The sequence below is a fragment of the Lepidochelys kempii genome, chromosome 9, assembly GCF_965140265.1.
Source record: "Lepidochelys kempii isolate rLepKem1 chromosome 9, rLepKem1.hap2, whole genome shotgun sequence".
NCBI lineage: Eukaryota > Metazoa > Chordata > Testudines > Cheloniidae > Lepidochelys > Lepidochelys kempii.
Genome location: NC_133264.1, coordinates 88,547,608 through 88,561,047, shown reverse-complemented (window position 1 = coordinate 88,561,047; position 13,440 = coordinate 88,547,608).

Genomic DNA, 13,440 nt, shown 5'->3' with positions numbered 1-13,440 from the left:
AAAGGGATTTATGATTTACAAGAATTTAAACTACTAAACCATATGCTAGTACCAGCAAGATTTACAATTGCAGCCATATGTAAACATCTTCAGGATGCTGACGATAACTGAGTGACTGAACAAACTTTGGGACATCTGGCAGTGGAGGAGCTGATGCATGAGGAATTCCAAGGTACTTGACTGATGTAAGGTACAGATGCCATTTATAAACTGTACAGAAGAAAAGAAATGAGCATTTAAAAGACTCAGGCATTTAGATTCATTGTATACACTGACTTGCAAGAACCACAATATACAGCAAACAAGGGAAAATAATTTTTTAATTCCTGCTTGCTAATACGCAAAATACAAATGAAGGAAACAGATACAAACTGAGGAAATAACATGGACACACCAGTTAATGTTATATCCTTTATGTTGAAATACACACTGATTTGGAAGAGAGGGCCAATGGTGGGCATGGCAGCACAGCTTCAAGGAAACTGCTACATGGGAAATTCCAGTTGGAAAAACAGAGAGCATGACAGTGATCCTAAGGGGGGGGAGGGGAGAGAGGCCTTTCTGATCATAAGTTCAACATCAAAATCAGTTTTTTCTTTTTAAAATACTAAGGATTTGGAAAAAAGAGAATCTGTTCACTGGAAATATCAGATGTCCAAACAAACTATCTCATATAACATTTTGGTCCAAATTTGGCTTTTGGATGCTCCTCTGGGGCTCCCATTGAAGTCAGCCAGAGCTGCGTGTTCACGGCGAAGGGCAAACTTTGGCTCTACTGTACCTAATACTGGTATTCTGAAAAGATATAACAAACATAGATTTACAAGTGACTCTTTGTTTTACACACATGCATGTGTGCACAAGCTTTACAGATCATGTATGTTTCATGCTGGAGCACACCGTACAGGAATAAATATGTATAACCAGGCATGATTCAAATTGAGGCACAATCAGAATTACAAGGCAATGCTGCTACTTTATTAAAGAACAAACTCCTTCCCTTGAACTTTGCTGTACAAATGTGACTATAAATGCTTCCTTGTCACTACCCTCTTTCATTTTGCTGAAAAATTATTTTGTTCTGGGTGTTTTTGCATTTGGAGAATATAACTGGGAGAAAACATTTTTAAAGAATATTTTTCCGTACTCTGATCATTTACACTCTATTTTGACAAACACAGTGACAAAATTTCAAGTTTTCCTTACTATTCTATTGTCTAATTCCCAACCCTTACTCCCTTTGAGTAGAACTTACTCATGAGTAATCACTTTGAACTCACAACAACCAGTCTCAGTGAGACTTTTTGCCTGAGTAGGTGCTAGTCGGCATGAGTGAAGGTTACAGAATCAGATCCATTCTTAGGCTTTTGCCTCTTTTTTCGGTTTACCTCATAAAATCACACTGTAAGGAAAGGCTTAATGCTCCATAGAGTGTGACAAATGTTTTCTGTCAGTTGCCCATAGATTGCCAGCATTACACGGTAGCAGCCAAGGCCTAAAGAAAACCATCAGTGTTTAGTTTATTGGCTATGGGGTAGCATCCAGGTCAAGTGGAAGTTAATGACCACATTAGTGGTTGACAAGTATCTTCAATTTATTTATTTATTTATTGTTCTGGAGTCCAGTGCCACTGCATCTCTCTGACTGAACCCTTCCAATTTATTGTCTCTCTTCTAAAGAAGATTTATGGAAAATTAATGAAAAAAATAGGAGAAAGAGATAAGGGTGTTGACATGCATCACTGAGAAGCAAACAGCTTCATGTGCAGAATCCGGGCAAAATATAGTCCTGAGCATAAACTGTTGTTCCTGACTATGGATGCTGATTCTGTGATTTAGCCTTTCTGTGCTTTAGTTTCCCCATATGCAAAACAGGGAAGTGTAAGAAGAAGCCATTAAAACACAACATTTGCCGTTCTCCAGGGACTGCAGCTCTCCTTTATCTTCTGTTTTAAGTAAAGGAAGGTCCTGTGATTACTGTGGGTACCTGGAGATGGTTTTAATGAGTTTTCTTGGTATCTACTGCATGGATGATGATGGGCTTAATTAATCAATATTTGAAAAGGGCTTTGAGATCCTGAGATGAAAGGTGCTATAGAAAGAGTAGAGTTTAGCCATACTCTTCTCAGTAGTTCCTAGGCTGCATAACTGATACCAGTGTAACTGATAAACCTCCAAAACTGAAAACTTTGCATTCTATTTTTAGCCTTTCAGGTGAGCTTCTGTGACTTTTTTTCTATGTGGTTTTCACTGCTCTTTTCATTATATCACTAGTACCTTTAAAGCTTCTTTGTTCCTGTTTAAAGTGTATTAAATATTCGTATAGAAACAAAGAAACATGCATGAGCCACTTATGGAAGCACGGGTACATATAAACGTTCTGATAAGAGGTTTTGATGCAACCAATGTCCTTCCAATTTTTATGTTTTAGCCCAAAGTGCAGCACATGGCTACTCCACCCAAGGGATCAAAAAAGAGATGATCAAATCTACTGAACAATCTAAACTGTATAAGCAATTAGGGCACAATCTGGCATCATTGAAGTCAATGAAAGCTACATACTTTCAGCTGGATTGGGTGCTTTCCTACTGATCCACATTATCCTGATGGGAGAGTTCATCCATTACTGTCTTTGAGATCCTTCTTGCTTCTTCCCCAATCACTAATTGATGGGGGCATCTTTGGTACAGTGTGCCACGTCTCTTCACCCTGACTGAGCTCTGTTTTGGGGATAGTTCTTCTCCATGAAGCCCCTGTGCAGTAGATTTATTTAGTGGCTGGAAATAAATTGAGTCATTATGAGTAAAGTCAAAATATGGCCAAGTATGGGAAGCGTGTTCAGTGTGTCCCCCAACATCCTAATATGGAAACAGGTTTTCCCTGCCTGCCAGTCAGTCTGCTTGCAATGTTAAGCTGGTGTGGAATATGCTTTGCTACTAGCTCTGCATTTGTATCTTATTTCATATTTTTACATTCAAATCTAGGTTCATAGAATAACCAAAGTAATACTGATACGATACAAAAACGTAATCTGCCTGTAACTTCATTTTCTGCATTCAACGCTATTCAGGTCTTTACAAATATTTTGTTACTGGATGATATGGTAATTTAGGAGAATTTTAGATTAAATCATGGTTTCATTAAGCCACAAGCATTTGCTCAAATAAACATGTTTATACATTTATCCTATCCTACTTGTTCACATACCAATACCTCTGTAATGCAAACTTTGTTTAATTACACTTACCAGACATTTAAATATTGGATAGTAAACAGAACGTGTAAAATATATCTAATAAATAACTAAAAATCCTGTTGACCATGTGTCTTGTCGACCATGGCTTCTTTTTAGTCATAATCCTTCTTTACCTGATTGAAGAGTAAACATAATAAACAAGTTTAAAAACCAGTGTACACATTTGAGACACAAATATCTGAAGCTACCATCACAGTAAGGTTTTTGTCAAAATAATGAACGGTTGAGAGAGGTAGGCATGTAAGTTTAAACCATCAAAATGTAAACATGCCAAAAGTAAATCACCATGTGATCATATTCTGTCCCGCGTCAGGACATAGTGCTGTTATCCTGACTCACTCCAACCCAATCTCCTCTTTCACTGTATTACACATAAATATAGATTGTAAGGACTTCAGGGCAGAGACCATGGTTTTCTATTTGTTTCTGAAAAGCATTAATCATGCTGCTGGGCACTATCAAACTAAGTGAGAATATAGGAATAGCCAGAATGATTCTCATGAGATTTTGGTTCAAAATGGCTGAAATCTCATGAAAACGGCTGCTCTTACATGATTTTCCATCTTTCTAGATGGCTGAAATCAGAAGGTCTCATGAGTTTCCACCATTTGCCACTAAATTCTGATGAGATGATCTTGCCAGATTTTGATATAACCGAATACGAATTTAATGTTTAGTCTGAACCCTGAATCTTAACCCTAATCTTATTCCAGTTCTGTACTGGAACATTGTCTCCTTGGTTCAGTTCTGCTCCGGGTATATACTATGTGATTCTGTACATCCCACACACATCACATATGGTATTTGCACTGTGTTTATTCATATACTATTGTTCTGTTTCCTTTTCCAATACTGAATGCTAATAAATACAGCCCCATTCGTTTATTTATTTACTTACGGTGTGGAATGATCTACTTTTCTTGAGTTTGGTGGAAGGTCACTGAAAGAACCAAACTTAGAAAAGCCACATTATAGGCAATTATATTAAGAGTATAACAAGCTCAGAGCCTGACCAGCACAACAGAGCCAACAATAGCAAAACAAACTCACAGTTGGTACTTCATTTATTGTGTAATTTATGCACACACACCCACAGGCACAAAACTATTTTTGTATATAATTTTAAATGGAAGAAGTTACCAGTTAATTGTCTGAAGAACATTTAATACCTTATTTCAAGAACTCTTTCTGGAATGCAGGAATTGATATGATAGAAGCTCAATCTCTTGTTTTAGAGTGAGTGACCAATTTTCAAAATGGCCTCAACCTATGCCTCTATGAGCATGCCAGTGATTGTATGCATCGTTTTTACACACTAACACTTGCAAACGCAGATAATAGACTTTATATGTGCAAAAGCCCTATATGTTTTATTTTCATGTGCAAAGGGGGTTTGTACATGTAGATTCTACTGCAGCAGTATAGGCGTGTGTCCAAGACATGACTCTGGGCTGATCACAGGCTCCCAGAAGGGTTCTGTTTGCTGTTGGCAGCCTGCGTAAAATACATCAGCCTTCAGGTTGCTTTAATGTACTCTGAGAGCTGGGCGAACGTGATTAGGGAAGCATACTGTAAAGTTGATTTACAACCTCTGGACTTGTATCAAGTTCAGTTTAGTCAGTCTGCAGAGTCAAGGGGTCAATTTTGCATGCCTTATGCACCCAAACTCCCAGTGCTGAAGTTGGAATTCTGGTTTAGCAAAGAATTCAGGATGGAGCCATAATTATTCCAAAATCTACAAACCAACAATCAGAATTTGGTGATTTAGGTGACACCAGAGCCTCCTGAGAGCCATCTGTGATCTTCACTGGCTTAGGTGAATTTTGGAAAAAGATTAAATAATGCTTCCATGTAGCCTCATGCATAGTCATGTAAACACTGCTTGTACACTCATTATTTTTTTTCTGCCATAATTATTTAAAAAGCAACACCTTTTGTATGCAAATTTCTGCTTAATGATACTTGCCAGGCTTCAAATTAATGAATCGCAAGGATAATTTTGTTCTCTATTTTGAATCACAAATGAATTAAAATTCAGTCATAAAGATGCCATTTATCTGCAAGTCCTGCAGTAAATGGTTCCTACTGCGCTGTGCATCATTGCAGAATTGTAGGGAAAGGGTTAAGAAAAGAAATTATATATAACTTTTTCCTACATCTATATATGTTCTAAGCAGGTTTCAGTAAACTGTATGATTTCAGAATACGGGGGTGTACTACAGCAGTGGAACAGGGTATCACGTCAGCATCACACTCTCATTAATATATTATCATCATCAGAAATGCAACAGTTACCCTCTCTTAAAGATGTATGTCACTTAACTGTACCACTGGTATTAATTGCACCATGGGAGGCTCATTCCTCTTGACCTTCCAAGACCATGTGTAAAATCTTGGCAAAACTCACATTGAATTCCTTACAGCCAGGATTGCACTCTGGGTGTCTGTGATGTTCTTTCCAGTGTTGTGGCTTTATTGCTTCCAGGCTATAAGAGAGGCAAGATAGATGTTCTTTTATTGGACCAAATTCTACTGGTGGAAGGGACAAGTTTTCAAGCTCCATAGAGTTCTTCTTCAGGTCTGGGGAAAGTAACCAGAGTGTCTGAGCTAAATACAAGTTGGGATAGATTGTTAAGCATAAGAGGTTCATACATGCTGTAGTAGGAGATCACTTAAAAATGGGATGGGAAATTAAGGGTTATCAGGCAGTGTTACAAACCGTTCTAATGAGACATAAACCAGTGTTTCTATTTAGTCTATGTTTTTTCGGGTCCAGCAGAGTTACAAATGTAAGTTCCGATCTTGTCTTTCGAAGGTGTTGTGCAGGTTTCCTTTGAGGATGAAGACTGTGAGGTCAGATATGGAGCGATCTCTCTTTAGGAAATGTTTGCCCATGGTGGATATGGTGTTTTTGTCTTTTATCATTTTTCTCTGCCAGTTCATTCAAGAGCTTAGTGATTGTCTGGTTTCACCCATGTAGTTGGTGCTGGGGCATTTGATGCACTGGAGGAGGTATACCTTATGTTATGATAGCCATCTGTAGGACCCATGCATCTTGGAAGGTGTGGTAATCTCTCTCACACTCTTGCTCTACCTTAGCCTGAAATGCACATCATGGAACGAACGTGCATATCATTGCATAGCAGCTCTTCAGTGTGTCAGTCCAACTAAACCTAGGGACTTGAGTCTATTCCAGCTGAAGTCAGAGAGGAGGATGAGGCCAAGTGGGATGTAATCTTTGATACTACTACTATGTGTCATCTGTAGCACTGGTTTCTGCAAGAGGCCATGCATTCTAAGCAGCTCAACCAGGCCAATATTTTGGGTGAATGTTATCAGCACAATGAGTGAACCCTTACCAGGCAACACCATTGTTTAAATGCTGTAACCAAGTGTACATTTATTACAGAACCATACAAATTACTAACTGACACCAATACTGTTTTTGAAGCAGTTCACCTCCTGCTTGGGGACAGATCTTATCGAGGTCATTCAGCTTCAGCAATGTGCTTTACTTATGGTTTAGTTAGGAAGATTCAGTACAAAAAGGAAATAAATTAATCTAGCTGTACGGCAGCTGACTTATGATATGGCACATGCAGTTATTATTCATAGTGAAATAGCATTTTATCAACTAGTGCAAAAAATAGCCTAGAAAAATGGTCTTGTCTGTAAATACCATATTCTGAAATGATTCCTGTGTCTCTATTTATGCCATGGCCTAATAAAGCCACTTCTTGTTAGCATCATGGTTCATTAGGCACTTCCTATAAAACATAAACCATACTGTGCAAGAGGGATTCCCACTCTTAATAATCCCCCCGAACATCATGGCATTTTCAAGTAAATGCTCTTTACCAAAAGTCTCCAACCTCTGCTTCATTGCGTCGTCTTGAGATTTCACTCTCAAATGTCTGCCCCATGTGTCGTCCTCAGAATTGCTCAGGTTTTTTTAAAAAAAATATTTTAGTTCTCATGAAAGTTACTTGATTCAGAACCCTGGAGATAGAGCTTTCAGAATAGCCCCTCCCACACAATCACATTTTTGAGGGCTGGAGCACCTCCACTGGCCCTCCTCCCTTTCAGTACTGCTTGCTGGGAGCGTGGGGGATGGGCAGTCTCCCATAATAGCATCCATTGAACAGAGTTATGGGTGTGGGGAGTTCAACAGCGTATGGGAAGTTTCCTCTTTTCTCCTCACTCCGTGGTGAAGGGGACTCCCAGTTCGGCTACAGCACTCTTCCCCTCCCCATCGCCAACCTCTCAAAAAAGAGATTCTTCAGGCCTGAAGATCTCCTTACCCATCAATACTTTTTAGTAATCAGACAGATCTCAAAATTGGAGGTCCTCTTCCACCCATGGCAGGAGGTGTACCTCTCTTTGTAATAGAATAGGTCCTGTGCCAGCTTTTAAAAGACCATTGTTGTTATTTACTGCCTGGATAATAGTAGCGCACAGGGACCACAGTCATGGATTTTGCAGCCAATGGTGCTCAGCACTCTGCAAACACAAAACAAAGAGAGAATTACCTGGTCCAAAGAACTTAATTGTCGTGGTACATCCTCTAACTTCAAAAAGGATATTAGTGGTAGTCATTTCAGTCATGCTAACATTTTGCTTTCACATATTTGCTTTTGAGTTTTGCATATGACTTTATAGGATGTGGTCTGGTTTCCAAGCCATATAAACTATATTTAGTGACATCAGCTAAAATGTTTTGCCATTTATGGCGCAATTTGTAGGACATTTGTGTGGTCTGACAAGAGGTTTTTTTTAATTGATTTATTGGATTTCTTTGGAACTGCATAACCACTTTGTAGTAATATATTTTTTCCAAATGTCAGGGACCTGCATGTCAAATGGACAATAATACTATATGTGTGTAGTACATATCTCTGTGTTTGGCTTTCTCTTCTCTTTTCCTAATGCTGTTCTCATGCTCTTAAAAATCTCAACACAGTATTAAGATTTTGGATATTCATACCGTATCGGTAAATGAGCCATGTATTCCTATGTGTAAAATATGATGGCAGCATAGAATTCCATCCATTCCTGTATTTGACCTTGATAATGGGAACAGGGTGGCATACTTAAGGTTAATGAGCCAATTATTGTTATACAAGACATCAGTTACAAAGAGTGTTTTTCCTATTTTTCATTATGTACATAAACTGATGCTGGAGAGGGAGAGGTACTGTGGTATCTTCTACTCCATTCTCTTCACAGGTAGACAAAAATTACTTGCTGTGGGTAATTACCCACTCATGTAAAATTCAGGAAAAGGAATAACTCTTTCACTAAATTTGTGATCCAGCACTCACAGTGTGTTTCATGGTTTATGTTAACTTTTAAGCATGGCACATGCAAGCTGCATTGTTACCAAAAAGTTTTTATAGCATTGGGCCAAATTTGGAATAAATTCCTGTAATATAGACTCCCTCACACACCATTAGGTTTACTAAGACTGGCTTATGTACCCACTTACTCATGTAAGTGATTGTATGGGAGTCTATTTAGTGTAACGTCCATGCTCAGGCATAGAAAGAAAGTCTAAGTTGCAGTAGCAAATGGCCCTTTTAAATGATCCTCACATTAGCTGAAATGTCATTTTTGTCCAAACTTTTCTTGATTATAATTAATAGAATTGCAATGAGCTCCTTATTAACTCTAAACTTCCCAGTTGCCTAGACTCCAAAGACAAAAGTCCTTTTGCGATGTAAGATGAGACAAAAAAGTGAAAGTGGCTAATTCACACCCAAGAGGAGATTCTTCAATGGAGAGACCAATCCTGCCAGCCTTACTTACATGTCTAATCCTTGCTCACATGCGTACTCCAACTGCTATGGGTACCCGCATGGCCCCACAGTATGCCAACATTTTTATGGCTGACTTAGAACAACGCTTCCTCAGCTCTCGTCCCCTAATGCCCCTACTCTACTTGCGCTACATTGATGACATCTTCATCATCTGGACCCATGGAAAAGAAGCCCTTGAGGAATTCCACCATGATTTCAACAATTTCCATCCCACCATCAACCTCAGCCTGGACCAGTCCACACAAGAGATCCATTTCCTGGACACTACGGTGCTAATAAGCGATGGTCACATAAACACCACTCTACACCGGAAACCTACTGACCACTATGCCTACCTACATGCCTCCAGCTTTCGTCCAGACCACACCACACGATCCATTGTCTACAGCCAAGCTCTACAATACAACTGCATTTGCTCCAACCCCTCAGACAGAGACAAACAGCTACAAGATCTCTATCAAGCGTTCTTACAACTACAATACCCACCTGCTGAAGTGAAGAAACAGATTGACAGAACCAAAAGAGTACCCAGAAGTTACCTACTACAGGACAGGCCTAACAAAGAAAATAACAGAACGCCACTAGCCATCACCTTCAGCCCCCAACTAAAACCTCTCCAACGCATCATCAAGAATCTACAACCTATCCTGAAGGACGACCCATCACTCTCACAGATCTTGGGAGACAGGCCAGTCCTTGCTTACAGACAGCGCCCCCAACCTGAAGCAAATACTCACCAGCAACCACACACCACACAACAGAACCACTAACCCAGGAACCTATCCTTGCAACAAAGCCCGTTGCCAACTGTGTCCACATATCTATTCAGGGGACACCATCACAGGGCCTAATCACATCAGCCACACTATCAGAGGCTCGTTCACCTGAACAGCTACCAATGTGATATATGCCATCATGTGCCAGCAGTGCCCCTCTGCCATGTACATTGGCCAAACCGGACAGTCTCTACGTAAAAGAATAAATGGACACAAATCAGACGTCAAGAATTATAACATTCAAAAACCATTTGGAGAACACTTCAATCTCTCTGGTCACTCGATTACAGACCTAAAAGTGGCAATTCTTCAATAACAAAACTTCAAAAACAGACTCCAAGGAGAGACTGCTGAATTGGAATTAATTTGCAAACTGGATACAATTAACTTAGGCTTGAATAAAGAATAAAGTTTTACATTACACAAAGTAAAACTATTTCCCCATGTTTATTTCCCCCCCCCCCCATTGTTCCTCATACATTCTTGTCAACTGCTGGAAATGGCCCACCTTGATTATCACTACAAAAGGTCTACCCCCATTCCCCGCTCTCCTGCTGGTAATAGCTCACCTTACCTGATCACTCTGGTTACAGTGTGTATAGTAACACCCATTGTTTCATGTTCTCTATGTATATAAATCTCCCCATTGTATTTTCCACTGCATGCATCCGATGAAGTGAGCTGTAGCTCACGAAAGCTTTTGCTCAAATAAATTTGTTAGTCTCTCAGGTGCCACAAGTACTCCTTTTCTTTTTGAGAGAGAGGAAGATGAAGTCAGTTAGTTGGAGGAAGGAAGAGGAGATACCGTACTGTTACTGTTGATACTATTGCAATGTCCATCCTCTGCCTTTAGCTCCGCATTTCTTAAAATAAAGGAACCTTTTAAGGAGAAAATGAGGCCTGTTTTAATTCCTGAGAGATGAAAAGCTCATCTTGCCACTGCTTGCTTCAGTTGCTTCCTGCAGTTAACTTAATGTTTTCTCATCATTTTCCTGTTGTCAGGTTGACAATTACAGTTCTCTTGGTTAAATCAACTCCCTCTCTGCTTCCTGATAAGGTAAATAGAATAAATAAGTAATTTCCTTTCCAATTACCATACAGCAATAATTGAAAAGATCAGTAAAAGATATGCTGGCCAATTTGGGTTAAATGATGTGTACTCGTGTTTCACAGGGGCCATTTTTTACTCTTAGGTGCTCACACATAGCCTCTATTGAAGTCAATAAGAGATGCCCATATGTATCCAAAGGCTGATTTTGTCCACAAATGTTTTTCCTCCACACCATTCTGAGCTTTCACTCACTCTCCAAGGATTTCAATTTTTATTGCTGATCACATAGTTAAGATTTTGCTAGCACAAATGTGTCTCAGCTATTTTTCTGTCAAAACTTTTTCACTAGAAAATGTAGATTCAGCACACTGACATGTTTCACAAATTTGTATCGATTTCACCAAACTGTTCATTTCAGAAAAAAAATCTATTTTTTTGGTTTGAAACAACTTTTCATTTAAAAAATTCCTTTAATAGTATAAAAATATTTTTAAATGGTTGAAATATAATTTTTTTTTACTGTTCACCAAAGATTTTATCATTTTTCATTTTCAGTCCAAACTGAAACAAATTGTTTTTTACTTTTTGAAACTGCCAACAAACCCAAAAAATCTGTTATTTGCCCAGCTGGAGTTTCAGCAATTGTAGCATATCCCTTGCCACCTTCTCTGCTGTCCTTAATAGTGTTTCCAATAAGAACAGAGCAATTTTCACTTGCAAATAATAAAATTAATTAAATATGATGAAAACAAGGAAAACCACACAAGTGAAACTGCATTTTATAACATCGAGAAAGCCAAAATGTGCCACTTTTGAATTACTTGTCTAGCTTTTCATACCTCACAGCTCTGATTTCTTCAGCCACCATGCCAATTATCATAATAAAGTATTAATGATATTAACAGGGAGTCCATATACAGCCTCTGATTTCCCAAGTCAGCAGAAAAAACACAAATAATTCAAAAAGAAGCAAGTTTTTAGAAAGCTAAACTTTGTCACTGTCATCTGAGAAAAACAGTGAAGTCATTGAGCAGTGTCATGGAAGTGGGTTAATTTTGCAATAGCTGCAAATGTTTCTTACAGTCTGTACCATGAGAATTTTGTTCCAGTCCTGTTAGCATCACAGCCAGAAGATTGTTATGAGAATGGATTCATCTATTTTCTGTTTTCCTTTAATCTTTGTAACAATTATGAGTCATCACAGAATTTTAGTACTTAGTGTATTGCCAGTTTCATGTTCATGTCAAAGTACATAACAAGAAGAGAAACAGTGCAAACTGAATCCATTTTTGTGACAATCTAAAAACAGAATAAATGATCTGCTTATCTAGGGCTCTTCCTAGATGCCATGGTTTCCAATCATACCTGCAGAACTTGACAACGAGGACAGACTCAACTAAGAAAGTGTGTGGGAGGAAATATTACTGTGGGTTTACAATGTGTGTAAGACATGTCAGAACATTCAGTAAATGGAATCTTGATAAGATACACTGTGATGGCATTATTTATCTTCATCATCATGGCCACGCAAAAGCATACATGCAAAGTACTACACTGTGAACTCTGTTTATAATCAGTACCTGCCAAAATCATACAGGGTATGTCTACACTACGAAATTAGGTTGAATTTCTAGAAGTCGGCTTTTTAGAAATCGTTTTTATATAGTCGATTGTGTGTGTCCCCACACAAAATGCTCTAAGTGCATTAAGTGCATTAACACGGCGGAGTGCTTCCACACTACCGAGGCTAGCGTCAACTTCCGGAGTGTTGCACTGTGGGTAGCTATCCCACAGTTCCCACAGTCTCTGCTGTCCATTGGAATTCTGGGTTGAGATCCCAATGCTTAATGGGGCAAAAAACATTGTCGCGGGTGGTTCTGGGTACATGTCATCAGGCCCTCCCTTCCTCCCTCCCTCTGTAAAAGCAACAGCAGACAATCGTTTCGCGCCTTTTTCCTGAGTTACCTGTGCAGACACCATACCACGGCAAGCATGGAGCCCGCTCAGATCACTTTGGTAATTAGGAGCACATTAAACACCACGCATATTATCCAGCAGTGTATGCAGCACCAGAACCTGGCAAAGCAAAACCAGGCAAGTAGGCGACATCAGAGCGGTGACGAGAGTGATGAGGACATGGACACGGACCTCCCTCAAAGCACAGGCCCTGTCAATGCGGGCATCATGGTGCTAATGGGGCAGGTTCATGCTGTGGAATGCCGATTCTGGGCTCGGGAAACAAGCACAGACTGGTGGGACCGCATAGTGTTGCAGGTCTGGGACGATTCCCAGTGGCTACTAAACTTTTGCATGCGTAAGGGCACTTTCATGGAACTTTGTGACTTGCTTTCCCGTGCCCTGAAGCACATGAATACCAAGATGAGAGCAGCCCTCACAGTTGAGAAGCGAGTGGCAATAGCCCTGTGGAAGCTTGCAACGCCAGACAGCTACTGGTCAGTTGGGAATCAATTTGGAGTGGGCAAATCTACTGTGGGGGCTGCTGTGATGCAAGTAGCCAACGCAATCAAAGATGTGCTGATAT